This window comes from Cupressus sempervirens, chromosome 9, assembly GCF_028749045.1.
Source record: "Cupressus sempervirens isolate cs-2001-9-10 chromosome 9, ASM2874904v1, whole genome shotgun sequence".
Lineage (NCBI taxonomy): Eukaryota > Viridiplantae > Streptophyta > Pinopsida > Cupressales > Cupressaceae > Cupressus > Cupressus sempervirens.
In genome coordinates this window covers 639,945,296-639,971,376 of record NC_143126.1, presented here as the reverse complement: position 1 = coordinate 639,971,376, position 26,081 = coordinate 639,945,296, and the positions used below count along the sequence as shown (strand labels likewise).

Sequence of the window (26,081 nt, the reverse complement as noted above, 5' to 3'; positions counted from 1 at the left end):
TCATGGAAACATGTCAAAATACTAGAACCAATGGTCTCACAGTGAAAAAATTGGAATCCCTAATGGTATCACAGTAATGAACTGTTTCTTCCTAGAAACTAGAACCCTTACAATGACAGAAAGAAAGAATGATATAGCCCAGATGAACTCCCGGATCTGATTTCAGAATGACAAGTGTCCACTTGAAAATCAATCTTCTGGCAACTGAAAACTTCTTCTTTCCTTATCCCATCTTGATCTGATTTTGTTTCATCATTTTTTGCAACTGATTTGCACAATATCTCTGTTGAAATGATGAAACATTACTGAGTCACCACAATATCTGATTTATACATTGAAATGCTTGGCAAAAATTGGGTTAAATTGAGTGAATGTGAGAAACGTGAACTCCAACCGCATTCTTACCAATTTTTACTGATCCCCTAACTAGATTTTCAATCTTTTACCCATTCCATTGAGGAAGCCCCAAAATTCACGTTTCTGGCTATAGCTCATACTAGGAAGCACCTGTGCAAAAATTGACTTTAGAAATGGAAAATTTGGATTCTCACGATTCCAACGGTATATGATAAGGCATATCTAGCCTCTGAGAAACGCCTAAAAACTTTGTTTGAAAAATAGTCCCCTGGTTAAGATTGCTCAGGTTTGTACTTAAAATAATTTCAAAAAGTTTAAAGTTTAAACTTTAGGAAAAGAAAAAATTCAATTTAAAAAAAAACCCAGCATGTCAGTTTCTTGGCAAAATAATTTTAAAATGAAATTTTTAAAATCATTTTATTTTTCCTAGCCCTTTCAAATTTGAGTCAACTCTAGGTTTGACCAATGCCACATGGTGCACTCTGATTGGACACCTGATCTGCATCATCTGCTACATGTCATCTCCTCGCTACTTTGCCATGCTTAACTGGTGAGCAACTTTGGTTAGCGAGATAACGCGAACCATCAGATCTGCCATGTGGCACAATCTGGTGCACTTCTGCCATTTGCCTGCCACATCACTGCCTAATCACTCTATCACTGCCACTTGTCAACATCCGATTCGCTAACAGCACTGCTATTGAACCCATGCAACATTTTGGATCTCGCCGGTTTTTTATGTTTTTCCGGCGACCTCACTACTTCGCTAGCTGGAGTTGCCAAGATTTTCTGGCTAGCGAGGTAGCGACTAGCTAGATTCTTGGGTTTCCTGATTGTGCTGACATCATCATTTTTTGGTTGTGTTTTCGGTTAAAATTTTATCTCATGGACCCTGCTGACGTCACCACACATCTGTCTGGGACCCGCGTGCATCATGGCTTCCAAAAACTGCTTTCTCAATACAACCAACATATTAAGTCGATTCATATTTAAATTATTAAGAATCCTATTTTCCACTCAATGTGGGATTAAAATATGACTTGTCTTCCCTGCAGATGCTCTGTGCTTCTTGCGCGGGGTCACTTTGTGATGGTTTTCTTTAGCGTGCGTGAGAGCTTGTTTCTTTGGCGCTGACTGCCAATGCTCCTCACATGCTGTGGGCATTTTCTTCTGAATTAGGAGACATTTTAGCTTAATAATCCCTTGCAACACCTTTTAGTAGACGGGTTACTTGCATTGCTTATCACGAATATTTTCAGGAGCAAGTAGTTTCACCAATAAGCCTTCTAGTCTTTTGGAACCAGGCCCAGGTTTAAGGATTGTTGGATCGCCTCTCACATGACATGGATCTCTGTTGTCTATTCCCATACACCATCCCCCAGGTGTGTATTGGCCATTAGAACGACCCAAGAGCTCTTTGTCTATTCTATCTAGAACTAGATCATCCTTGGGAAATTTACAAGCAAATGGAGCACCACTTTGCACCATTTCATCGAAATGTTTCTGAGGATAGGACTATGTGATGTTGCTTGGGCGGAGTATCCCACTTTATGAAGTGCAAATCATGATTGATGGTTGTATTATGAAACTCCTGAGAATTGCAAGCAACAGTGTGAAAATAGCCTTCTGGTGATGAGATGAAGTTTGTATAATACATTAGCACTGTTCGAGGGAGATTGTCCCAACCCATATACAGAATTCCAAAAAATTACATGTCAAAACCACCCATGCTGAACCTATAAACAACTTGGATGTAGTCAGAATGTACCGGTGCTGAGTAACCCAAAATATGTCAGATTTCTTTTTTTTGGTACAACCCTAGGTCTACAATGACAGGTGTAGCTCTTTGATACAATTTCCATCCAATATCACTTGTGTGCTCAATGAAATTTAGGTCTTTTGGAAAGTAAGAGAAGACATGAAGTAAATCTTCTTGTGTAACCAGTGGATAATCAGATGCAATAAGGTTGATAAAACAATCCCATTCTTTACTTTGTTTTAGTAGAATTGCCACAACATGCACTGTAGAAGCTATCATAGTTGGTCCTTTATATGTAACAAGATTAGCCTTACCTACAACATGAACATTGTTTGCTTTCATGAATGTAGGCTCAGTTTTTACATATTTTGCTAGCTCAATCCTTTCCCTTGGAGGGGCCTCAAGATCTAAATGCAACAAATAATGATTTTGTGGATGATAAAGAGCCTGTAAAGTCCTTCTCATCCTCTGCAGGTTGGCTAAAATATGTTTCAAATGTCTAATCAGTTCCAAGAGGAAAGACTTGAATGAAGATATATCCAAGAAGCATGAACAAAAAATGAGTCAATATTACATCATGAACACCAAATAGCAAATGACTGGAGTTGAGAAGTTTGTAAGTTTTCTTCAATTCAGTGGTTCGATAAATTTAGCCGGGCCCCAAAGTGGGTCTGGCTAAAAAAAATTTCGTTTCCAAACAATTTAATTCTCAAACTGACCTATTGAACACCTCGAACTAATTTGAAATAAGTTCGACCGCCAATTAATCAAATAAAACTCACTTTATCACATTTTTCCAACTTGTTAAAATTGCACCAAGAGGTCTGTTGTCTGGCCTTAAAAACTGATCCAAACATCTGACCAGGCTCTGAAAACTAGGGCATTAATTCTTTGTTCTACATACTTTCACCCTATCACATCTCATCTCATGAGGAATTCCAGGTCAAAAGATATTGACCTTCAAAGTTGCCTTCTCAGATTTACCTGCAAGAAAACACGTCAAAAAACAACAAACAGGGTTCAGATTTGGCTTGGAAAACTGGACAAATGAGCACATGGGGAGATGAAAACTAGGGCGTTAAAACTCTATCATGAGATGATTATGACTATCCAATTTGGGCTTATGACGAATAACTGGATGCAAATGGCAGACGTTCAAAGTAGGCTACTTAGAATTTTGCAACTGGACATGCTGACAGAAAGCAATTTTTGTGAATGGAATTGACTTGGAAAAGTGTGCATATGGATTTTTCAAGTTCTAAAAACTGGCACACTTGTATTATTTTTAGTGGACAATACAGTGGAAGAAACTGTCCGATCTTGCCAATCATAGATTTCAAGTTATAACCTCACGAATAGGGGTACTGATAAATTTGCAAGTGCTGACACCAGTAAAAAGTCATAAATTGTGTTCGGAATTTCTTTTGAAAACTAATCAAACGGATTCGTCAGGACTTGAAAATTTAAACATAATAAGTTTTTGACCTCTACCATGTAACGCAAAAGGAAATTTAGCATTTCAATCAACCAGATCAGAGTTATAGCACATCAAACAGGGCTTCTCGAAATTAGGTGCAAAGTGCAAAAGCATGAAAACAGTAACTGATCAACTTTGAGGGATTCAAAACCTAGTCAGACGAACTCGAAATGACTCAAAATCTAAAACATAGTTTTTTGGATATGGAAACTAGACATTCTCAAAGCAGAAAGTCACAAAACCTTTCTAGGTGCGAGATATTCAATGGAAAACACAGCCTCCTGTCATTGTTTGACACTAGGGTAAAATGCTGATTTGACAATTTCTCGTAACAAGACTTCACAGAATGGCTCAAAATGACAATTTAACTTCATGGAACATGTAGACGGGCTGAATGGAAGGTGCCAAAAGCATTAAACACCTTAGGGGTCTTGAATGGACAACCAGGTACAACCAAGCACATATGCATTTTAAAAGCATTTAAGGGCTTGATTTTTTCAATGGTGCTCAAAATCGAGAAGGCAATTTTGAGCGCCAACAGAAGTAACTTGCATAGAACCAACTAGGTCAATATGCACTAACTCTAATGGATATCTAGCCCTCCTAGAATTTCCAGAATTAAAGGGAAGCCTATGTTGCTTACCCAAAATACAAGCCTCGCACTTGTCACATGAATTTCCTATATGTGGCAAACCTTCTACCATTCTTTTATTTGACAAAAAATTTAAACCAGCATAGCCTAGATGACCATACCTGAGGTGCCATAACCATGAGGGGTCCTCAATCACACTCCTTAGAGCTAATTGTGTGGTAGGTACAACACCAACTTGAGATGAGAAACATCTCTCTATCTTCAAGGGAAACACCCTGCTCTTTGTCATTTGAACTGCTGCAAGTAAGTTCTTGTTCCCATCCTTTTCATGAATGACACACTTGTCATTCTCTAGTAGAACTTTGTATCCATTTTGAATGAGCTGGCCAATGCTCATCAAATTGTGCTTCATACCAAGGGCAAAATACACATTTTGTATTTTCTTCTTCTCACCTTGCTTGATGCGGACCATAATAGATCCTTGCCCCACTACTGGTAGGGTTCCATTGTTACCCATTTTAATCTTAGATTTGAAACTCTTGTCAATGAATGACAATAAGGTTTCATTACCACTCATGTGGTTACTACATCCACTGTTGAGGTACCAAACCTCAGGGCTTTTTTCTTCACCAACATTACACATGATGAAGGCAATGACATTGTTTCCACTTCCCATGTTTACATTAGCCACATTTGCTTGTCTTGAATGATCATTTTGCTTCTTTCAGAATTCACTTGCATAATTCCCATATTTATGATAGTAGTAGAATTCTACATTACTCCTATTTGAGTTTTGGTTTTTCTTACCTCCTCTTGAAGTATTTTGTGAGCTACTTGCTCCATCTGCTCTTCTTGAGCTTTCTGCTATAGCATTTCTTTGTCCTCCATTACCTCGGCCTCTACCTTTGGACTTTCTTCCTAAGCCATTTCTTCTTCTCCCCCTTCCTCTTGGATTTGACTGAGCCTTCAATGCTTGCTCTTGGGAAGAAGAAGATGCAGATACTTTGATCCTTTGCCCATGGGTTTGAAGAGTACCCATCAACTCATCCATTGTCAAAATAGTGAGGTCTTTTGCCTCTTCTATGGTCATGACCAAATTGTCATATTTATGAGGTAAAATCCTCAATATATTTTCCACTATCATTTGCTCTTGATAGTCTTCTCCATTTGACTTCAGCTGGTTAATCGCATTGGAGGTCCTTGAACTGAAATCTGCAACTAATTCATTTTCCTTCATCTGAAGGTTCTAAAAATACCTCCTTATATTTTGTAGCTTTACTATATGAAATTTATCAGTCCCCTTGAAATTCATCTCAAGAATATCCCATGCTTTCTCTGCATAATTTGCTGCTGCAATCTTGGAAAATACTATCTTTGTCATTGCTGCTTCAATAAGACTTAATGCCTTAGCATGCTTCCTCCTTGACTCTTTCAAATGAGTCTTTTGATTATTGGTAAGAGTAGCATACTGAGCTAGGTCTATCACATCATTGAACCCATTAACTACACACTCCCACAAATCATTTGCAACCATTATGGTTTTCATCTTCTTTGCCCATGTATAATAGTTTTGCCCATTAAAGGATGGTGGTTGTTGCCATATCTTTCTTGTATCTACTGCCATGTCAAATATCCCAAGAAAATAAATGCCCTAACTCACTATGGATATGGGGCCTCAAAGCTCTAATATCATGTGAGAAATAAATCACAACTTTTAAAAACTTCGCTCGGCACTAGCTATTGTGGAGTGCCAATTTTTCTTGGCACATGAAGGTGCCGAGTTGCAATTTTCTCGGCACATGAAGGTGCTGAGTGATAAGCAGTTTGCTCAGCACATGCAGGTGCCGAGTGACAGGCAGTAAGTGCCAAGTTATCTCGGCACAAGAAGAAGCTGAGTAAGCTCAGCACATAAAGTGAAATGCTCAACAAAAATGCATGTCGAGTAAGCTCGGCTCAAACTGAAAAATTATAACTTAGAAAAATTTCAACGTGAATGTTTCCACCATTAAAACTAGAGAGCCAAGGCTTGAAGCTTCTAAACAAACTTCTCAAATGCAATGAATAGGAGAAGAACAATGGATTCAGGTATGCCTACTTGCTTTCTATGCAAATTTGATTAAAAATATTACCAAATCTGGGAGCATTTGGCTTCAACCAAAAAACCCTAAAATAACCCTAAATTGGTAAAATTTCAAACTTCAATAAACTTTAAACTTACAACTCTAATGGCTGCATACAATGGTGCCTAGAGAAATCACTGCTTCAACATGACAAATCTAACAATAATGAACTTATAGAATGAATAGAGGAAACTCATGCAACTGGAAACATGACACAAACTTCCTTCTATCTTTGCAACTACTAATCTGCTAATCAACTTCTTTCTTCTTTCTCTACTTCATAACTCTCTGCTAAACTTCTAATCTGTTTAATCTATTGAATGAATCTAAAACATTTCTTTTGTCATACTTTTCCCCCTCTTTCCTGATTTCAAAAACTCACCCACCACAGTTATTGTTTCTATCTGTTCTGGAGTCTATCAGGTGGTAGGTGGGCATTTGGCTCTAGGGACAATGACCATTGCATTTAATATTCCAACAACATCAACTCTTTTGCAATGTAAAGTCTTACAAACTAAGATTCACTTCTAGCTTTCAATACTGAAAGTTTTCTTTCTTCCAATATGCTGACAATGTCAAAATGTTCCATAGCATGATTCATGGTGCTTCTATTTGCATTCATTCTGTCAATTGGCTCTCTCACATCAGTAGAATTGATTACTCACACATTTGTTGTAAGTAGATTTTAATATGATTTTTCTTTTTCAGGAATAGAAAGATTAGTCTACATAGATATTTGCTCAATGTACTTTCATGCCAGTGCCACAATGTAGATCTCTTTGATTGATGTTTCCTCTTATGGATATTGTGGGTTTAAAGGGTATTTAATAGAATTGGTGTGTAGTGCAACTTTTTTTCATTTTCTTGGGGTTATAGTGTTGAATAATGTTATCTATATCTATAGGTCAGCTAGTTTTCATTGGTTATTAGCTAGAGAATCTAGGGCAGAGCTTTGCACAACTACAGTTTGACCCATATTACTATGCTAGAGATATAACATAGAAAATGAATCTATTTTTGTTGATTCCCACAGATTCAAAAGACAAATATTACTCACTTTTGTAAGAATTATATTGTAAGATAGATTCAAAATTGTACTTTTTAGATTAAATCTCCTATCCTTAACCTTAGATCTATTGAATTGATCCAACACTTATTGAACTATCCTTTGACCTAAAATTTCTAAAATTTAAATTTAGCTGACTATGAGCCAATATAATACATATTTTGGAAAATTGTTACAACATAATGATATTTTTACAGTTTTCATTGTATGCTAACTAATTTCTTTATATTTTGTGTATATACATGAACAAGTTGATTGTTTTATTTCTATACAACCTTCTAATCATATAGCTATCTAAATACCCCTAAGTAATCTTTTGTGTTGTCCAAGGAATAGCTCCTCCGACATCTAAGAGAATTTGCAAAACAATTTGAAAATCTGATATATCTATAATGTGATCTCAATTAGGAATGTGCTATGTTATTGATTGAGCTTTTCTATTCTGGGTTCATGCTAGATTGTAATGGTATTTCATACTGACTCTAGCTATTTGGATAAAAGAATGAATAGGGGAGTGGTTGAACATTGATGCTAATGAAGTTGAAGAGACAATGAGTGAGAATGAAGGTGCACTGGGTTTTTCAGATGCTTTCACTATAAATGGACAACCAGGAGACCTCTATAACTATTCATCATCAGTTAAATCATGTAGGTTAAATTGTAGATAACTCAAGAGCTTTAAAATGATCATTTCTACACAATTTGATCCAGAAATGAGAACTGTGAATTCAAAAGAGGCACACCCAATTATTGGCATATGGTAATTTCTACCCCTGCCAACAATCTAGACTTTGGCATAATATTTCAATCACCATATTTAATATGGAAGCTTCCTACCATCCTTCCATGTACATTTCTTTCTTTCCACTTTTTAAATGTGATTTTTGACTGCCATGTATTTTAGATCCTTCCTACTGCAAATGTGTATGGTTCTGTATCTTTCTCATATTTCCATAAATAGAGGTAGTTATAATGGATGTAATCATCAGGCAAAGCAATAACAATATAAAGGTTTTTTTTATTACATTTAAGCTTTCTCTATCTCTACCCACCTTCACAATAGTATTAGAGCACAGAAAAATTGTAGAGTTAGATCACATGTAGATTGTGGAGTTTAAAAAGAGACTATTGCTGGAAGCAAGAAGGTATGTTGTGAGTTTAAACGGATGCAAATTCTTAATGGAGTTATTTTCAATGTTTATGGCAGAAACTTGAGATCAATCCAATCATAAGGTATTGCATTTTATTGTGAAGTTGAGGCACCTCTATGATTTTTAATGTGTGCTTATGAGCTATATCTTATTTTGAGTCAATAATGTTCAAAGGAGTTGGAGATCTGAATTTTTTTAAATTGAGATAATCTTATTCATTCTGTTGTTGTACTTAGAAATTCAAGTATTTTAAAAAGATTGTATTTTTTTTTTAAAGTATGGCATCTTGTATGAATCAGCTTATGATTCTAATAGTTTCTAGCAAGAATTAGGATCATTGGCAATTTAGAACGAGAACAATATTTCATTCCTAAGAGTTATAGGAGATTGTAGTGAATGTATTTGTAGATCCACTGGATGAATCTTTATTAATTGTAGATTATAAGGATGAACTCAAGGAAAATAGGAAATGGGATATTTAAAGACTTTTCAAATTATTAAACAAGGTTTGGATGACATTGTTCTTGCAAGGATTAATGGAGATACAATAGCCAAGCAAGCATAGGAGATTCTTGAAACAACATATCAAGATATAAGCAAGGTAAAAGTTTCTAAATTCTAGTCATTAAGAAGAGATTTTGAAAACTTCGAAATGAAATATTCCAAGTCAATAGAGAAATTTTCAATTTGAATTATGAATGTGGTTAGTCAAATAAGATTGAATGGTGATGAGCTAATAGATCAAAAAATTGTAAAAAAAGATCATAAGAAGCTTGCCTATTTAATTTGATTATATTGTTGTGGCAATTGAGGAGTATACGGATTTGTCCAAATTATCTATAGATGAGTTGTTTGTGTCAATACAAAACCATAAATATAGGTTGAATAGGCATGATAATACTTCATTGGAGAATGCATTCAAAACATAAATGACATTTGGAAGAGGCAGAGGAAGAGGAAATCTAGGATTCAAAGGATGAGGAAGAGGACAAAATAATTATCAAAGAGAGGAAAGGAGTTTTGATGAAGGAGTAAGGAGAAATCAAAATTTAAGCTCAAGATGGTGTAGTAATAATCAAGCATCAAAAGGGTATGACAAATCAAATATCCAATGTTATTATTGCAAGAGGTTTGGTCACTTAGCAAATGAATGTTGAAACAAGCTAGTAGATGTATGGAAACAAAATGCAAATTCTTTTGAAAGTAGTTCAAGGACATTGTTGATTACATGTCATGTGGCTCAAGAGAGCTCAAGTGATATTTGGTTTCTACATAGTGGTTGTAGCAATCATATGACAAGAAATATAAATATATTTGAAAGCCCGGATACCTTAGTCAAATCAAAAATTAAATTGGGAAATGATAACATAGTGAAAGTAAGTGGTAAAGGTACAATTATTGTGATGACAAATCTTGGTAAGAAATATATTCTTGATGTGTATTGTGTACCTAGTTTAAAGCATAATCTTATAAGTGTGGGACAACATACACAAAAAGGTTATAAAGTTATTTTTGAAAATGACATCTGCACTATATTTGATATTTCTCCTAGTACCATGATTATTGCAAGGGTTGAAGTGATAGACAATAGAATATATCCACTTCACATAAAAAGTGGAGTGATGGATGAGAATGGAGTGAGTTTTAAGGCAACTTGTCAAGATTAGTCATGGATATGGCATTTGAGGTATGGTCATCGAAATTTTGAGGGATTGACTTTATTACAAAGCAAGGAAATGTTAAGAGGATTACCCCCCATTGAAGCACCATTTAGTTCATGTGAAAGTTGCATCTTAGCTAAGAAACATATAGAAAGTTTTCCAAAAAAAAATTCATATAAAACATATGCATTTTCAGAAATTTTGGATACTGATATATGTGGTCCTATGCAAGTGCCATCATTAGGGGGGAACATTTATTTTTTAACATTCATTGATGACTTTAGAAGGAAGATATGGGTTTGTTTTCCTAAATATAAATTTGGAACATTTAGCAAGTTTAAAGAGTTCAAGGCATTTGTTCAGAAACAAAGTGATCTATCCATTAAGTTATTAAGGTCATATAGAGGGGGAGAATGCATGTCAAATGAGTTTTTGGATTATTGTAGACATCATAGAATAAAGAAGCAGATTGTTGTAAGTTACACCTCAGTAGAATGGCATTGCCAAAACAAAGAATCGAACAATAATGGAGATGGCAAGAAGCATGTTGAAACGTAAGAATCTACCAAAAGGATATTGGGCTGAAGTAGTAGCTTGTGCTAATTATATCTTGAACAAGAGTCCAATAAAGATTGTAAGAGACAAGATTCCACAAGAAGTATGGAGTGGTAACCATCATTGTGTTTCTCATTTTAGAGTATTTGGTTGTATTGCATATGCACACATTCTTAAAGAAACAAGGAGTAAATTAGATGATAAGAGTGAAAAATATATTTGTATTGGTTATGATGAACAATATAAGGCATATAAGTTGTTTAATCGTATAACTACAAAAGTGATTATAAGTAGAGATGTTGTGTCTATGGATTAATGCAATGCATGAAGAAATAGAATCTATTGATAAAAATGATACATGGGAACTAGTTGATTTTCCTAAGAATAAAGACTACATAGGATTAAAATGGCTTTATAAAACAAAGTATAAGGGAAATGGAGAAGTTGATAATATAAGGAAAGATTAATAGCTAAAGGGTTTGCACAAGAATATGGAGTTGATTATATTGAAACTTTTGCACCCATAGCTAGAGTAGATACTATTAGAATGGTACTAGCTATTGTAGCTCAAAACAAATGGATGGTTTATCAAATGGATGCAAAATCACTTTTTGTAAATGGGTATTTGGAAGAAGTTCATGTGTAGCAACCACCAGGTTATGAAATCAAAGGACATGAATACAAGGTTTATAGGCTGAAGAAGGCACTCTATGGGTTGAAACAAGCACCAAGGGCATGGTATTGCAGAATTGATTCATACATGATTGAGAATGAATTCATTAGAAGCACTAGTAAGCAAACACTATACATCAAATTCAATAAGGAAGGACACATTTTGATTTTCTTCTTATATGTTGATGATTTGATCTTTACCAGTAATCTTTCCATTGATATGTTTAAATCAGCAATGAAGAAAGAATTTGAGATGATAGATTTGGATTTGATGAAATATTTTCTTAGTATTCAAGTAACACAAAATGAAAAGGGTATTTTTATTTGTCAAAAATAAATATGTACAAGATGTTATGAGACATTTTAAAATGGTAAATTGTAGCCTGGTCTCTACACCTATGACAATGGCCACAAAATTAAGTAGAGAAGATAATGAGACAAAATTTGATTCTACTCAATCTAGAGAGTTGGTTGGTAGTTTGATGTATATCACAACAACTAGGCCGGATATTATGTATGCAGTGAGTGTAATTTCTAGATTTATGGATTCAACTAAGAACTCACAATGGTAAGAAGGAAAGACAATATTGAGATACATTACAGGGACTCTAAATTATGGTATAATGTATTCGTCTTCAAATGATTTTCAGCTGATTGGATATACTGATAGTGAATTTGCAGGAAGTATTGATGATAGAAAGAGCACATGTGGATATGCATTTCATCTTGGAATAGGTATTGTGGCATGGGCATCAAAGAAGCAACCTATTGTGACTATATCTTCATCTAAAATAGAATATGTAGCCAGTACATTAGTAGCATGTCAAGCAATATGGATGTGAAGAGTCTTGAAAGATCTAATGCATGAGCAAGATGAGTCTACTACAATCTATTGTGATAACAAGTCCACCATTGCATTGTCAAAGAATAATATATTTCACAAAAGGACAAAGCACATTGATACTAGATACCATTTTATTTGAGAATTGGTCAATAATGGAGAAATCAGCTTGGAGTATTGCAGATCTGAAGATCAATTGACATATATATTTACAAAGGCATGTGCACAAGAAGAATTTGAATATTTAAGATACCAAATGAATATTGTAAACTTTGATGTAATTAATGGTAGAAATTGGGGGGTGGGGAGGCGGGGGGGTGGGGGTGAGGGGGGTGTGGGTGCTGTTGGCATGTGGTAATTTCTACCATTGCTGACAATCTAGAATTTGGCATAATATTTCAACCACCATATTTAATATGGAAGCCTCCCACTTCCCTTCCATGTACCTTATTGACTTTCCACTTTTAACATGAGATTTTTGATTGCCATGTATTCCAGATCCTCCCATCTGTGAATGTGTATGGTTCTAGATCTTTCTCAAACCTCTATAAATAGAGGTAGTTGTAATGGATGTAATCATCAAGCGAAGAAATAACAATATAAAGGGTTTCTTACTATGTTTAAGATTTCTCTATCTCTGCCCACCTTCACCAATTTATGATCTAACATTGTGAACATTGAAATTTTATGCATTTTATGAAAAAAAAAATCCCTATACAAAATGGAAAGACCTATCATCTTCATATCATTAATGATGTAGTCAATAGTTATATGTTTTAAAAGATTGTATCATAGCCAATACCTCCTACATGAATCAATACCTTAGATGTATTTCTCATAGCCAATCAAGAAAAAACTCAATACACAACTCAACTTGCATCAAATGTTAATGATACAATAGCCACCACCATTTTGAAGTATGTGGGTTATAATACATTAGTTCCCAACAACACTATGACTGTGACCAACCTTACCAAATCCCTATGAAGCTTGGCTTCAAAGGAACATCCAATGGATGTTCCCAAAATAATAAGTGATAGTAGTATCATAACCATAGGACTAGGTTTAAGTCCCTGTCCAACTGGATATTCATCCAATAATTGTAGTGCTCCAAACAATACTAGAGTGACTTCTAGTATGAATAACATATCTTTTGTGTTGCTAGATATCGACATTTTACAAGCTTATCACCTTGGTGTTAATGGAGCTTATAGCACAAAATTTCCTTTACATCCACCATTTTTTTATAACTATACTAATGATGTACCTATAAGTCTTTGGGCACCAATTTATGGAACAAAAGTGAAAGTGATTGAATATAATGCCACAATTTAGATTGTGTTCTAGGGAACTAGTATCTTCCAAGAAGACAACCATTGAACATGGGTATGAATTTTATGTGGTAGGAGAGGGGGTCAATAATTATAATAACATTTGGAACTAATCCAAAGTCATTCAACCTGGTTGATCGACCTCAACAAAATACTGTGGGATCTCTTATTAATGGATGGACTGCTCTCAAATTCAAAGCAAGCAATCCAAGTAAGAAATAGAAGTAAATTATATTTCATTATTCCAAACATGACATTTAGCTTGAAAGCAAGAATTGGAAAATATGTATGGAGTGAATGATTGTTCATTGTTTTGCAGGGGTTTGGTTTGTTGGGCCCAAGAAACTCTTGATTTTAATCTTGTTTTTTATTATTGTTTCCTTCTAATTGTTTATGTCTCTTCATTTCTTTCAAGACTCTATATATTGGTATTCGAGGTTTATTATTGTATGTTGTATTCGAAGAAAGTTGAAGCTACAATTGTGATGTAAAGTTTAGACTTTGACATTAATAAGAGATCTTCCCTATAGTGTGGATGTGGTCATAATTTGTGATGAACTGCAATAAATTCATGTGTTTGTATTTTTCTTCTTTTGGGTTTTCTCTTTTCTTTTCAATTTGCACTTTCAGGAACTTCACCATTGGAATCAGAGCTTGGCATAGATGCTTAGATTGATTTTAGTGTTTGAAAATCTAGATTCATCAAAGATTTTTTAGTGTGGAAATTCTTGGGATAGAATTTCAATTTGTGGAACGTTTAGATGCATTCATTGTTAGTCAAGCAAGACTTGGCAATAGAAATTGGAGGGAAAACTAAGAAAACAGTCGTAATGAAGGATGAAGACTAGATAAAGACTAATGAGAAGGCAATGGCAAGAATCTTTCTTTCATTATCGCAGAATATTTTCTTTAATGTATCAAATGAGACAACAAAAAAGGAAGTTTGGGATAAACTTCAAAGTATGTATGAAATGACATAGGCTTCAAATAAAATATTCATTATAAAGAAGCTCTACAAGCTGGAAATGAAGGAAGGGACTATGATATCAAATCATATAGATAATTTGAACACTTTTTTATGTCAAGTGACTTTGGTTGGCACAACTCAAGATGACAAATTATAGCTATCATCTTGTTGTATTCTTTACCTGACAATTGGGATCCCATAGTTATAGCAATTAGTACTTCAAACTCCTGAAAGAGAAAGCTAGTCTATGATGAAGTACTGGTCACTCTACTTATTGAGCATATGAGAATAAGCAACAAGGAATCCTCATCTAGTGAAGTTCTAATGACGATCAACATCAAAAGTAGAGGAAGAAACTAAAATAGGGGAAGAAACAATCATCATAGAAGATCAAAATCAGGTGTTCAAGGTGAAAGGAAAGGAAAGGAGGAGACTGCTAGTTTTGTAGAAAAAATGGCCAGCTAAAGAAAGATTGTAGAGGTTATAAAAGAGCACTAGAATGAGTGTGGGAAGTGAAGCCAACATCGTCTATGACAAAGATGATGGTGTATTGATTTTATCTACAACTAAGACTACTTTAGCCTCATGGATTTAGGATTACATCGTGTCATTTCATGCCTCTCCATGTACATAATACTTTTCAAATTATCAAGAAGCTAAGTTAGGTGAAGTGTATTTAAGTGATACTAAGACATGTGAAATAGTTGGCAAAGGAGATATTTTATTATACTTGAAAGGAGGTGTCAAATGGTTATTAAAAGATGTGTGTCATGTTACATAACTAAAGAGAAATTTGATTTTTGTAAGTTAGCTATATGCACAAGGTTTTCTCACTTCTCTAACCGATTTATGGAATGTAGGAAAAGAATCCATGTTAGTTGCAAAAGGAGACAAGAATGGGAGTTTATATATTGTAGAAAATATCAGTGAAGTGGGGGATGCCATTATAGTTGAAGATAGTAATTAAGAATTGTGGCATCAAAGGCTTGGTCACATGAGTAAAAATGGCCTTCTTGTTATGCATAAAAATGACTAATTACTGATGCTGAAATTAGTTGACTTACAATTTTGTCAACATTTTCTCTATGAAAAATAGAAGTGGGTCATCTTCTTGAGGACCAAACATGAAAAGAAAGGCACTCCTTTGGCACTAGTCTATTCTAATGTGTTCAAACCCACCAAGGAATGTACCATTGGAAAAGCTACCTACTTCATCACATTCCTTGATGATTGCACAAAAAGAGTATGGATTTACATGTTGCACAAAAAAATTGATGTTTTCACCAAGTTTAAATTTTTTTAAGCTTTAGTTAAGAATCAAATTGGCCACAAAATAAAGTTCTTGCAAATGGATAATGGAGGAGAGTTTTTCTCATTGGAATTTGATTCATTTTGTACAGATAATAGCATTCATAGAATCAAGATTGTTTCATTCACCCTATAAGAAAGTGGATCAGTAGAGAGGATGAGTAGAAAAATCCTTGAGAAAGTTCATTGCATCATCTCTAATGTTGGTTTAGGCAAGGAGTTTTTGGCAGAGCCATGTAATACAATAGTCTACTTAATCAACCGAAGTCCCTCTTCTCAATTGGATTTTAGCATACTAGAGGAAGAGTGGTTGGGAAAGAGAATATCACATTCTCACATCCAAGTGTTTGGTTGTGAGACTTATGTACATGTTCCAAAGGGAAAAAGGACAAAGCTTCATAAAAAATCACAAAGAGGCATATTCATGGATTGTGGTGAAGGCCAGTTTGGCTTCAGAATTTGAGATCTAGTTGGGAAGAAATTTTTCAGAAGTAGAGATGTCATCTTCATTGAGAAGGTATTTCCAGATCTCAATATAGAGGAAAAATTGGTATGTCAATTTGACCCTTTCTCTATTTTTGATAACAACAGCATCAAAAACGTGCAAGTTACTTCTCAGAATATTCATTCCGGGAATTCACCAATATCAGTTTTAGTTCCCCTTGTATCTTCATCATATGAAAACAGTATGTGGAGTCAAAGTTTAGATTTTGATGAATAAAACAATAATTATAATTATCACAGTTATAGTGATAATACTATAGTTTCAAATTCAAATAAAAATAGAGATGATAACCCTCTGTTTGAGTATAGAGACATAGAATTGGTTTGACCATGACATGTTGATTCTAGCAATGGTAATTATGTTGATCAACTCACCTACCCTTATATCTCTTCCTTACATCCCTAACTCACCACAACCACAACACCCGTTAGATAGGCCACGAAGGACAAGCTCAAACTGGTGATAGACAACATGCCCCAGATCATTTTGAATTGAGCATGCCTGCGGATGAAGTCACATGGCATAATCACACTAAATAACAGAGCATTCATAGTAAAAGGATCTCCCATATTAATGGGGTTGAAATTGATGACAGGGATAATTCCCATGAACAGTCAAAATCTACTCAACCGCAAGTTCATCACTGCCATATAGCCCAGACCAGGCATGAATCAAGTGAGATGGATAAAACGTGATCCCGTACTCATGTCCTTCTCCTATGTTTACCGCATAATTATGGTAGAAGCTAAGGTGAAGTCGACAAAGGGTATACATCAAAAGGCAGACACAATCACGATTCTGTCCATACATCCTTTGATAGAAGTCATAGTGAAAATTTTAGTAGCAAACTTCATTCACAACAAACAAGTCATAGTGATGCAGAGCATGAATATCTAATTGATCAAAGCCGAACTCAAAAGAATCATTCCACTTCTTCTAAAGGTAGTGACTATGAACTTTTGAGAAAGAATTCTCATGATATTGAGAAAGGACACACTGATGATAGCATTCAAAATCAGAATAATGTATAGGGATTTAGAAAATCAACCATACAGACAAGGCTTCCTTGCTAATTCTTTGATTATGAACTCTTGTATTCTGAATAAGTAGAGCTAGAACTATTTTGATTTTAGACCAAGTTGAACCAACAAGCTTTAAAGAAGCTTGCAAAGCATTAGACTCTCACAAATAGGAGGCAACAATGCAGGAAGAGATGGATTCTCTATTCAAAAATAAAACTTGGGATTTGGTTCTTTTGTCACCAAATTGATAGATTTATTGATTGAAAGATGAAGGCAAAAGTCAGAACTATTACAAAGCCAAGCTGGTTGTTAAAGGTTTCAATCTGCAAAAGGGCATAGATTTCAATGAATTCTTCTCACCCGTGGTCAAGATGACTACAATCCAAGATATTCTTAGTTTAGTTGATGTTCATGACCTTGAACTTGAATAGTTGGTTGGCAAAACAACATTCCTCCATGGTAACTTGAATGAAGAAATCTACATAATGTAGCTAGAGGGATTCATTAAACATGGTAAGGAAAACTTATATTATAGATTGAAGAAGAGCTTGTATGGTCTCAAGCAAGCTCTAAGGAAATGGTACCTCAAGTTCAACTGATTCATGATTGAAAATAACTTTATTCAATGTGAATCTAATCCATGTATCTACCACAAGAAGTTAGTTGATGGTTCCTTTGTTCTTTTATTGGTCTGTGTTGATGATATGCTTGTTATTGATTCATCTATGAAGTTGATTTCAAAATTGAAAGATAAGTTGTCACAAAGGTTTTCTATGAAGGACTTTGGGGCAGAGAGAAGTATACTTGGCATGAACATTATCCGTGATAGACACAAGAGGGAAATAAAGATTACTCAAGAACCCTATGTTCTCAAGGTATTAGAAATATATGGCATGGCAAATGTCGAATTGATCAACACTCCTCTTGCAGATGATTTTTTATTATCTTTAGCCATGTGTCCCAAGACACAAGAAGAATAAAACTACATGATAAACATCCCATATTCTTCAACAATGGTTAGTTTTGTGTATGCAATGGTCTGTACTCATCCAGATATCCCTCAAGGAATGGGGATTGTGAGCAGATTTATGAGTAATCTCGGTAAACAACATTGGGTTGTGATAAGTGAATCTTAAGGTATCTGAATAGCACTTTCAAAAAAATTTTGTATTTTGGTGGCAAGGATACTTCACTAAGAGGTTATACTAATTTGGATATGGCTATACATTTAGATAATAGAAGATCTACTACTGGTTATGATTTTACTTTTTCTAGACTAGCAATCATTTGAGCATTGAAGTTGCAACAAGTGATCTCACTTTCTACTATTAAGGCTGAATACATTGCTCTCACTAAAGGAGAAATAGAGTTTAATTGGTTGCAACATTTTTTTGGTGATTTTGATTGTCCTCAACAATTATCAACCTTATATTGTAATAGTAAAATTGTCATTAACTTAACAAAAAATGTAGTATTTTATAGTAGAACTAAGCATATTGAATTTCATTATCATTTCATCCAAAGTAAACTTGAGGATGGAAAAATTGAAGTCATTAAGATTAACACCAAGGAGAATTGAGTTGATGCACTTACAAAGGTTATTTCACAAGAGAAGTTTGATTTTTGTTGAGCTTCTCTCAGGACTATAAAGAAATAACAATAGCATTTTTCATGGAAGACTCATACATTACATCAGTTGGACTTCAAGTGAAGGTTTTCTAGGTGTATATGTGAAGCCCAACCAACTCTTTTTTTTATTTTTGTTTTAAATTATTGTTTCCTTACAATTATTTATGTCTCTTCATTTCTTTTGAGACTATATATTGGTATCAAAGGTTTATTATTGTATATTGTATTCAAAGAGCTAAAGATATAGCTGTGATGTAAAATTCAAACTTTGACATTAATAATAGATCTTCCCTATAGTATGGACATAGCCAGAAGTTGTGGTAAACCAAGATAAATTTTTATGTTTATGTATTCCTTCTTTCTCATGATTATGTTCTTTCCAATTTACACTTTCAATGAACTTCACATGGTTCATGCATTGTCACTTTGATGATCATGTAACATGGGGTTTGAGCACGATATTAATTATGAAGAATGGTCCCACTGAGCACAAGAGTTTCAGGGGTCCTCATAATAATCTCTCAAAATGCTAGAGCAAAATATAGTTTCTCAAATTTCATTGTGAAGTTAATAAAGTAGTGAGTTATGTAAAATGTTAGAAATAGTATTTTTAATTCAAACATATTATCTCATGAAGAGTGTTGTATTTTATTAATAAATAATAATATAATATAATTTTATTAGGTCCCTTGTAAATATTTGATGGAAGAATTTCAAAATGATAATATATATTTAAAGTATATAAAAAGTAACTTTCTAATATCAATTGTTACAAAAATAAGATTAAAAAATATATAATTCAAAAAAATTAATGGGAAATTATGATCAGATAAAATTGGAGAAAGCTACAATCTTTAAATAATAGCCAAATTATAAAAGAGAAGTGAGTTCACAAGAAGTGAGACCACCCAACAAAAGGAAGACAACTAAATAGAATCTAAAGGCACGGATAGACAAATAAATATCACATCTAAGGGGACATGGTCTTAATGGCCTTTTATTTCAATGATAATGTGATACATTTGGAAAATGTGTGTAGGAGATCATTTTCTCTTGACCAAAAGTATATGGTAGACCAATTGAGGCCTACACATTTGATCCTGATGCCACTTTCCTTTCTTTTTTGCATACATGTGTTCAAGCTCCTCTTGAAGGATTTGTAGATAGCTATATGCCTTGTTCATCACCTCTTTTGTGTAATCAACAACATTGTTCAATTTTCTTTATAAATTGATAGATATGATTTCCTTTTTTCCTTCCTCAAAGGGTGATAAGTCATGGAGATCCTTGATTTCAATATTAATATTATGCTATTTGTTGAGTCTATTAACAAGGTCAATAGTTACAACAAAAATCCTATCATCCTAAGCAATCATTGACCAATTTTGAGCTATCACATTTGTCTCTACCAAAGCATAAAGCCTATTAATTTTATTTTAGCCATATCTAATTTAGATATAGTCCATTTGATAATCTCATTTAGTCTATTATAGGCCACACAAAAGTTACTAACTTTTTCCACCATTTCTAGAAATTTGACATCCTAGAAGATAGAGCATGAGTAAAGAGGAGGGATAGGGGAAGTTAAGGAAGAGTTATGAACTAATTATTTTATTTTATTTTTTATGGAAGATTCAGACTTGCAACACAACCTAGCAAAGGGACGAAGCCTAAGAGCTACTAATCAACAAAGGCCACCACTCAAACAATATTGGAACCTGATACAGGCCCACTCGTGCTTAAAACCTCTCCAACCTATAGATAACTACTAAGGGGCATCTACATTGTCAAAATTACTTGAGGCATGATCCCAACCTAATCCCTTATGATGTCAGAGCCTTGTACTCTATAGGAGTTGATCCTAGTAGATTCTTTCTAACTCATTCAATTTCACCAATAGACCAAGGGCCCATTGATATGACCTAAATATTGAGGTTTGGAAGAGGAACTTGAAATTTTTTAATCTATAAAAACAATATAACAGAGTGCTCAAAAATATGAATGGCCACTAGTTATACCACATTCTTGGTCTTCACCACATTCTTCATCTTAGTAGTTCTTTGAGGGTAAGCCAAGGTTCCTATAGAGATAACAAAGGGTGGTTTATTCAAACCAAACAAAGAGGTCCCATTACAATCTTTAGTATTTGAAATCTGATTAGTGATATTAGGATTCTTTGATATAGAGGAGCCATGTCTAGAAGTAGTGGAAAGAGCTAAGCAAGAATTATACAAATTATTGATAAGACATTGGTGTGGAGAACCTCATCCTTAAACATAGTGATAGAGGCTACCTAACAAAATTAATAAAAAATTAGAAATGAAAAACTAAACTTTTGTCCATGTCAAAATTTGTTAAACATAAGATATAACTAAGAATGAAGCTTGCATCTAAGCATATTATCCAGTATAATGTACTTTATTAGAACTAGTGAAAAAACCTTCCCTTCTATTATGAGGTCTCCTCTAACAACCAATTTTGAAAATGAGATATATTCTCCCCTGAAAATTTTAAAAAATCATACATCATTTTAGTTGAATTTATAATTATTGGTAAGAGTCACTCCTTCCATAATCCACCCAATACATGAAATAATTATTTGCACAAAAACTTTGAATGAAAGCCACCAATGGGCATAAAATCTATATCCTAATATTTGCCTCATTTCTCAAGATATTTTAGGCTTAGACCAATGTGTTCCCTTAATGTGGAAAGGTTTTCTCAAACTATATATTGTCAAAGACCATTTTTATTGCTCAAAATATGATAATTTTATAGTTTGTTTGAATGAGATATCCTCCATTGAAACTACAAAATTGAAAAAAATGTAAGGTAAACAAAGAGGTCCAAATTTTAGAATGGAGTTTAAGTACAAAATTAAGAGGGTGAATAAATTACTACCAAGCATACATTTTTAATGCAAAAATATTGTGGTACTAAAAATAAAGAAATCCCATCAAGATATATGGCAATGTATGAATCTTGGGAAAGGTATGAATGGGACAAGTTTACCCTATTTATCTCCTAATTTTCTCTCATCTCCAAGAATTTCATTGAATGTGACATTTTCTAGTGTAAATTAAATTTAGTAACTTTCTTATATGAGGTCTTTAATCAACCAACCAAGACTAGATTCCTTATTAAGTACCATGATGATATTTTTAGCACCACATTCAATCAAATTAGTTTTTATCCCTTTGTATCTAGTGAGAGAATTCCACCTTAGCTTGTCTCCACCTTAGTAGTAATAAATGTTTGTATTCCTATGTTAGCCATATAGGCCAACTTGAAGTTTAATTTTTCATCTCTTGTAACATATCCCTAACTTAATCAACTAGGGTTCTCTTTAGAGGAACTATACAAATTTAATTTTAACCATCTAATATAGGGAAAAGAATTTAATAGTATTTAGCCAGTAAATCTAAAGTTAATTGGATTAAAATGTAGAAGCCTAGATATTCTATAAGTAAAAATAGGGCTTATAACAAGGAGGAACATTTATTTTATAATCAACCCCAAGATTATAAACATAATCAAGATAAAGATGGGATAAAAGTTCTAGTTCATGGTTCCCTAAAGGAAACCTTAAATAGTTTTTATAAAAGAGAGGATGGTATGGAGGTGATTTTCAAGCTAAAGACTAGTTTTTGCTCCTTCTCAAGGGAATATCAGAGAGGTAAATGGGGATAGTGTCTTATGTATGACTTCTCTCCTTGGTTTCAAGTAAGAGGAAGTGAATCCCTAACCATCCTCAATACAAGATTCTCTTGGAAGGCACATCCATTTAGGATGGAAGTTGTTAACTTGAGTGCCCTAGATGATATGAAATTTGTAAAATATTTCTTTTGTCAAATTGAGGGATAGGAAATGATTTTTCGTATTGTTTTTTGCAATTTTAGATCAAATATGACTCTAGGCACTCAATTTTACACAAGTCATTCAAATATGAATTTTTTTATGAAAGAAAATATGAATATTAAAGATACTAATATGGAGTTAGAATTTTTCTCTTTCTTCATAGTTAGAAGGAAAATCCTAAATCAGAAAGTGAATCCTTAGGAATTTAATAAGAAAGAAAGCAAGAGAAGATTTTAGAGTCTTCACGAGCATAGGAAGAAAATTCTATAAGTGGCACATAGAGCAAAATAGTAGGCAAAGAATCACTAAAACATCAAAGAAAAATCCCTAACATTAGGGTTTTGGGCTCTCTAGGTAAGAAAAATTAATCATCAAGGAATATCAAGTACTAAATTGTCCCAATATAGAAGATATTTTGCATAATTTTTCTAGAGATCATAAACCCAATATTATGATGATTGCATAAGCTAAGATTAAAAATGCTAGAATTAGTAAAATAAGATCCTTAAAAATATAATTATGTTTATGGTAATATGTCATGTCCCCTTTTCAAATAATTAAAAATAATAATCTTTTCTAAGGCAGGCAAGCCGAAAAAAGGTGAATTTTCGAAAAAAAGGGGATAATCTTTGGAAACTAATGGACTAATAAATGAAAATTATAATTAAAATATGTTTTATTAACCTCTCTTGGACGTGAGTTAGGGTTATGCCCTCTTTTAAGGAGTTTGGAGGCATTTTGGGCTCATTCCAGAACTTGATTTTTGCGTATTGCTTTGTTGTTCTTCAGAGGTTGCCAAACCTGTGGAGAAGGATACCAAAGAGCAGGAGTTTTCAGGTTTCTAGGAAGGCTAAGGATGGAAATTTGAAACCATTCCATGTGCATGCTCATGTAGAGTTTTCCTTTGTGCTGAACAGTGTAGATTTGTGGGTTTTCGGGTGTGTTTTTTGTAAGAGTTTAGTGTTTCCAGTTGAGTATTTCATATTAGTTTGGGTTTCTGTTGTATTTCAGAATTTTAGATGTTAAAATAGAGCTGAATATATGTATTTGGTTGTGATTATACTTCTGTGATAGATTATCAGTGCTTTTGTGGTGTTTCCAGCTATTTTGTGTTGTTTTCGGGAGCTCGATGAGCATTGTTTTTGTCCTCCATTTGGGAGCTGTTGTGTAAATTTTATATAGATCTGAAAATTTCATTTTTTAGGCTGTTATGCTGCTGAAATTTCTATAAAAATTTCCACTTTCAGATTTATTAATAATATGTGAAGCTGTGAAGTTTTTGGCACTATTTCCGGCATACCCGATTTGGGGTTTATTGAGAAATTGGTGGATCATTGAAATATTGGTTGTTTGATCTTAAAGCTCTGATTAGAGGCTTGAAATAACATATAAAATCAGAAAAGGGACATTCCATAATAATATTTAAGGAGCATTCGTGGGTAATGCATTTATTTGGAATCTCAACTTTGTCCCTAATACCCCTATTTGGGATGACGACAATAATGATTCTACTAGGTTTATCAACTCTAATAACAACCTCTCATTGATTATATCTAATACTTATGCTCCAAAAACAAGACATCCATGAGGGAATTTTAGTCAAGTTTTTTTCCTTTTTATAATTAATAATTAGAACATTTACTAGTTTACTATGTAGGATTTTAATAATCCACTTTAAGATAAGAACAAGTTTGGGGGTCCCATTTTCAAATGGGAAATAAGATTGATGTTTTTGAATTCATAAATGAATAGGGATTGCATAATTTGGATCTAAAAGGATCCTCTTATACCTACATAATGTAAAGATAATGAAATGAACTTAGTTAAAGTAAATTATAGCTAGCTGTTGTTACTAATGATTGGTCAATGCCATAGTACTAGATTTTGATTGCTCTCTCTCTCTCTCTCTCTCTCTCTCTCTCTCTCTCTCTCTCTCTCTCTAGTATTAGTTTTGATCACCATTTTATCAATTTGATGATATAATCAATGTAGAGAAATAGAAAATTCCATATAAAATTTGAGAATATGTGTCTAGCCCACCCAAAATGCTATTATAATATTATGGAATGCTAGAATATTAGAGTCAAAAAAAACTTCTATTTTCATAACTTCCAAAAAAAAATGAAAGAGGTTAAGGTTGATGTAAAATAAATTAACAAGTAACTATTTGGGACATCATTTTTATAAAATCTTATCTCAAGTAATATTTGAAACATATCCAAGACAAAATCTAGCATGATGGCTATAATGATGATTATCTTTCTTAAGAGAATTATTTCCTAGTTGAGCATCTATATATTATCTAGTAATAATATTTCTTTTGGAAAAATATATTGAGATAATTTTATCTACTAGGGACAAGAAGACTTTCTTCTTTCATTTAAAAAATCTTAAACAAAAGACCAAAAAAATGACTATGTTATGAATAATGTGGCAAAGATTGACATGAATGATTATATTTGTTAAGAATCTATTAGATTTATCTCTGCTTTCCTTAGTTTGGATCCAAACTTGGACGATAAATCTCAAAAATATATTTGAAGGAAATTCTAAAAATCTTGAATGAAGAAAATAAAATAAAATTTGGGGGTTATTCCCTCAAATTTGGAAACTCAAAAGAAAATTTTTATCTTTGAAGGTAATAAAGCCCCTAGGCCTAATGTATCACCCCTCTTCTTCTTTCATTCCTTTTAGGGTATTGTCTAGAAGGATATAATTTGTGATGTATTCAATGAATTATTTAGGTCTATAAGAATTCTTAAGGAGATGAAATATTTTTTATTTGTGCTTTTCATAAATAATTTTTGAGCCAATTCTTTGTATGCTTGTTATTTAATTAGTCTTCATAAGTCATCTTACAAAATTATTGCCAAGTTTGTGGATTTAATGATTTTTATTATTTTTTAATTACTTATTTCACTATAATACATGGTTTCATCACAAGTAGGCAGATCCTTGATTTGATCATTACACTTTAGGAAAATATTCACTCTCTTCAAGTCTTGACACATGAAGGTCTTTTTGTTAAATCTTGATTTATTCCAAGCTTACTACTATGTTGATTGGAGTTTATTTATATTTATTTAAAGGATTTTTTATTTTTCTAATATATTTTTGGAGCTTATATGGTATATTTTTCCTTATTCTAGTATTAATGTTATGTTCATTGCATCACCCTCAAACATCTTTATAATGTGAAGAGACGTTAGG

General features: G+C 33.5%; 1 pseudogene; it reads right to left on the bottom strand.

Moving 5' to 3' along the window:
* Positions 1-1,584: 1,584 nt before the first annotated feature.
* Positions 1,585-17,172, bottom strand: LOC149540361 (beta-glucuronosyltransferase GlcAT14A-like; annotated as a pseudogene).
* Between the last annotated feature and the right edge of the window lie 8,909 nt (positions 17,173-26,081).